The sequence below is a fragment of the Mauremys reevesii genome, linkage group 23 (genome assembly GCF_016161935.1).
Source record: "Mauremys reevesii isolate NIE-2019 linkage group 23, ASM1616193v1, whole genome shotgun sequence".
Taxonomy (NCBI): Eukaryota; Metazoa; Chordata; order Testudines; family Geoemydidae; genus Mauremys; species Mauremys reevesii.
This window is the reverse complement of record NC_052645.1, coordinates 15483846-15489038: the sequence shown is the minus strand read 5'-3', so window position 1 is coordinate 15489038 and position 5193 is coordinate 15483846.

Genomic DNA, 5193 nt, shown 5'->3' with positions numbered 1-5193 from the left:
GCTCTCCAAATGTCTAACTGGGGTGAAATGGGAGGGAGTGGGACCATAACAAACATAATATACAGGGGCCCAAAATTTCTCTAAATGGTCCTTAATGGATGTCTCCTGTTGATAGCTTCTAAGAATGAGGTGAGAGTGTAGCCAGTCCCTCTAGCCAAGATCTATGGTAATTCAGATTGCACTTACAACTGAAATTCACCAGGTGGTGCAAAGAACTGAATAGTATAACTGGATCCCATGAATAGTCTTGATCTGTGCTTATTGTGGGAACTAGAATTTAAGGGCTAATGACAGGGTGGGTAAAAATATATTTTAAAAATCTATATACAAAATGGGATTTTTATTTAAATCAGAGGTTTTGATTTAATTCAAATGCATTTTTCCTTTTAAAAATAAACATTAAAATTTAACTTGAAATTGACAGCCTATGTTAAGGCCAAAACTTAGTCAACTTATTTAAATTATAGTAAAAAATACTGAAACTAAGATGAGAAATCTAAAAGATGAATGAAATGAACCTGAATCTTTTAACATGAGTACAGTCAGTGCTCTGTTGATGCCTCTGTTAACCAAAGACTTAGATACAATTTCAATATTTTATTGTATTCCGGAAGTAATATACTTCCCTTACAATCACTTTGCTTCAGTTTCACTAAAGAGAGGAGGGAGGTCAAATTTAAGGCTCGGTCTACACTTGAAAGTTATATGGGTATAGATGTGACAGTCAGAGGTTTGAAGAAATCACACCCCTAACTAGTGTAGTTATGCTGACGTAGCTTCCAGCGTACACGCAGCTATGCTGACAGAACAGGGCTTCCATTGATGTCACTAATATTGTTCTGGGAGGTGTTATTCCCACACCAATAGAAAAACTTCTGTCGGTGTAAGCTGCAGCTACACTATGGAGCTATTCCAGTATAGCTCTGCTGGTGTGATCCCTGTAGTATAGATGTATCCTAATTCTCCCCCAAGAAATAGGAAGACATTCAGTGGCTGACTCTGGAGCTAGTTACTAAAAACTCCTATTTTCCTGATGACTATTAGGCCACCTATCACAGCTGAAGCAGTCAACATCAAATGAAAGAGAATGTAGAAGATCTACTGAATGTGCTGACAAACTGCAAAAAGATAGCTGTTCTATGGCTGATACTGCTAAAATTTGGAATGAACTTGAAATACCCAACAATAAGCGTATATTTCAGGCAGTGGAGAAGCAGATGGACCAAGCACTTGGACATCTAATTTTCTTGCTAATATTCTGAACACAAAGCACCATGGTAGATGCCTAACTGCTGAAGGGGAAGATGCTGCTATAATATGGGCATATAATAATCATTCATCTATCATGCCGACCATAATTTACAGGGCTGAAGGTGAACCATTCAAGTGGTACATGTTTGCTGCTGATGTTCTAAAGTCAAACCACTGAACTGGCTACGCACTTGTCCCCAGAGTTTGTTGAAGTGCTAAACCAGGTTTCCATGTAATAGGCTCTTTTGCAGGTGCAAAGAATACTTCCTTCATTTTAACTGATTCATTTAAAGTTTAAACTAAGTTGAAAAAGCAGGAAAACTTGTTTTTATTCATAGATTGGAAGAGGAGGAGATCTACTAGCTATAAAAACTTGGAAGGACCTGGTGACATGAAAAAATCCGTTCCATTCACTGTTAATAGTTCTTTTGTTTAATAAATCAGTTTTAAATGTTTTGACAAACCTACTCTTTTCTTGTATATTCAGCACATTTAAAGTAGTTTTATTGAACTGATAAGAAAATTATTTTAAAAATCTTCTGGGGAATTTTTAATTGAATTTCAATCTCCATCCAAATGCAGCTTGACACAAATCACAAGAAACTTTATCTAATTGATAGAATATGATGAATGATGCATTTCTTAACATAAAAGTAGAAATTATACTGTATCTGTACATTTATTCAGATTATCCTGTAGGTTGGCAAAGATGTACCAAATTTAGTGTAAAGGCTACATTTAGCTGCAAATCAACATTTTAGTGGTTATACTAATCAATGAGACCAAACCTTTAGGAAAATAAAAAATATGAATGCTAAACAAGATTAAAATGATTATTTAAACCATCAAAATAAGCAACTTATTTAAATTACTCCACCCTTTCTAATGATTAATACTGTGTCTAGTCTCATGCCTATACCTTGTTTCATCATGTGCAAGACCAGTGCTAGGAACTCTAGGGCCTTGACTACACTAGGAGGGAAGATTGATTTAAGTTACGCAACTTCAGCTATGTGAATAAAGTACCTGAAGTCAGTGTACTTAGATCCACTTACTGCAGGGTCCACCCTACACTGTGTCTACTGGAGATGCTTGTTGATCCCCCAGTAAGGGTAGACAAGCCCATGGCATCTTGCTTCAGGGTTTAAGCCAAACTCCTAACTTCTGGTGATTTAAAAGCTTTCTTACACCTTCCTCTGTAGCATCTGATGCTGGCCACTTTGGAGACCAGATACTAAACTAGATGGACTAGAGATCTGATCCACCACGGTGTGGAAGTACAATTCCAATGTTCCTAGTGCTAATGCAAGCTCTGACCTATTCTCTCTCTGGGAGCAGGCAGTAGCCTTTGTACTTCCATTTATCAGCTAAAAATGAGCTTGCCAGTACTTCATCAGGGTGTGAATGAAAATTATAAATCAATTTGAATATGGAAAGCATTGTTTAAGGGAGAAGTACTGCGGTTTGTCACATAGCAAGTAGTACAACTGCAGGGAAGCGATTTTTCTCCATAATATTTAATTTAAAACCACCAACTGTGCAATGTGCTAGATGCAAAGTTTGCTGACGTGCTGTATAAATCAGGGCTGTAGCCAAATAACAAATGCACATCATGCAGAGCCACAGAGAACATATTGTGGGGGGAAATGTTTTTCTCCAGCTGGGAATGCTGTACTTTATAATGGAACATAACCGATTCCTGGGTGCAGATGGAATCATCTGGTTGACTAATCTGGCTGAGATGAAACTGATATTACTGGACATGATCACTCAAGCCAAAAGATCATAGAATAATAGCAATGCAGGGCTGGAACAGACCGTGAGAGGTCATTTAGTCCACCCCCTTGTACTAAAGCAGGACCAAGTAAACCTAGTCCTGTCCTGACAGCTGTTTGTCCACCCAATGAGGGGAATTCCACAGCCTCCCTTAAAAGCCTATTCCAGTACTTAATTATCCTTTCTAGTTAAACGTTTTTTCCTAATATCTAACGTAACCCCCCCCCTTGTAGATTAATCTTACTATTTGTCCCACTGCCTGTGGCAGTGGAGAACAATTGATCACCATCCTCTTTCTAGGAGCCCTTAATATTTTTGAAGACTCTTTTCAGGTCCTTTCTCGGTCGTCTTAAGAGTAAATATGCCCAGGTTTAACTTTTCCTGATAGGTCAGGTTTTCTAAACCTCGTCTCATTTTTGTTGCTCTCCTCTGGACTCTCTCCAGCTTGTCCACGTGTTTCTTAGTGTGGTGCTGAGAATTGGACATGGTACTCCAGCTGAGGCCTCACCAGTGGCAAGTAGAATTGAACAATTACCCTCTGTCTTACATGCAACACTCCTGTTAGGACACCCCAGAATGTTAGGCTTTTTTGCAACTGCATCATACCGTTGACTCTCAATTTGTGATCCACTCTAACCCCAAATCCTTTTCAGCTGTACTGCCACCTACCCAGTTATTCCCCCTTTTGTATTCGTGGATTTGATTTTTTTTCCCTTCCCAAGTGTAGTACTTTGCACTTGTCTGTATTGAATTTCATCCTGTTGATTTCAGACCGATTTTCCATTTGTCAAAGTTATTTTGAATTCTAATCTTGTCCTCCGAAGTGCATATAACATCTTCCAGCTTCTTCCGTTAATTAGGCCAGTAAGGCTGTCAGAAATTAGAGAGGTTTGGCATCATTTTGTTTTTGAGAAATCCATGTTGTCTATTGCTTATAACTAAGGCTATGATTTTTTCCACGGAGGTTGCGGAAGTCACGGAATCCGTGACTTCTAGCAATGTCCTTGACTCCAGCCCGTGGCAGCCGGGAGCTGCAGGGTCCCCCTGCCACAGGCAGTGGCCAGGAGCTGTGGGGGTATCCTGCAGCCTGGTGGGGGTACCCTAGAGTTCCCAGGCGGTGTGGCCTCCCTGGAGCTCCCGGCTGGCTGTGAGTTGTGGGGGGACCCCCAGAGCTCCAAGCGGGGCTCCGCAGCTGCCTACCAACTGCAGGGACCCTGCAGATGAGCTTCCCATTTTGTCATGGATATTTTTAGTAAAAGTCACCAACAGGTCACAGGCTCCCATGAATTTTTCTTTATTGCCTGTGACCTCTAGGTGACTTTTAATAAAAAATATCTGTGACACAATCTTTAGCCTTACTTATAAACCTATTATCCACTAGGTGCTTACAAATTAATTGCTTGATCATTTGTTCCAGTACCTTTCCAGGTATCAAAGTTAACCTGACTGATCAATAATTCCCTACGTCCCATTTCTTCCCTTTTTTAAAGATAGGGGGATTTTTTCAGGCCCTGCCAGCTTGAATATAATTTATCTAAATATAATTTATCTAAATATTCTTTTAACCTGTTATTTCCCTATTTTGCCTCGTGTTCTTTCCCCAGGTGGTTAATATTATTTGTGTTAAGCATCTGGTCACAATTAGCCTTTTTAGTGAAGACAGAAACAAACGTTAAACATGTCTGCCTTCTCTTTGTTGTCTCTTACTATCCCTCCTTCTCTGCTAAGTAGTGGGCCTATGCTTTCCTTTGTCTTTTGCTCCTAATGTATTTATAGAATGTCGTCTTTTTGCCTTTTACATCCCTGGCTAGGTGTATCTCATTTTGTGCCTTAGCCTTTCTAACTTTGTCTCTACATGCTTGCACTACTCTGATGTACTCCTCTTTAGCTATTTGTCCACGTTTGCACTTTTTGTATGATTCCTTTTTTGATTTCCAGGTCATTAAAGAACTCCTGGTGCAGCCACATTTGGGTTCTTGCTAAGCTTCCTATCTTTTGTTTGCATCAGGATAATGAAGATTCTGTGCCACACAGGTTTGTATAGTATCCGTTTGCTTTCAGTTTTCTATCATGTTGTTTAGGTCTCTGTTCATCAAAAAGTCAGTGCTGCAGGCAAAAATCTCTGGTCCACACTCAGGATTCCGAGTCAGTGCTTGGAGGAGACAG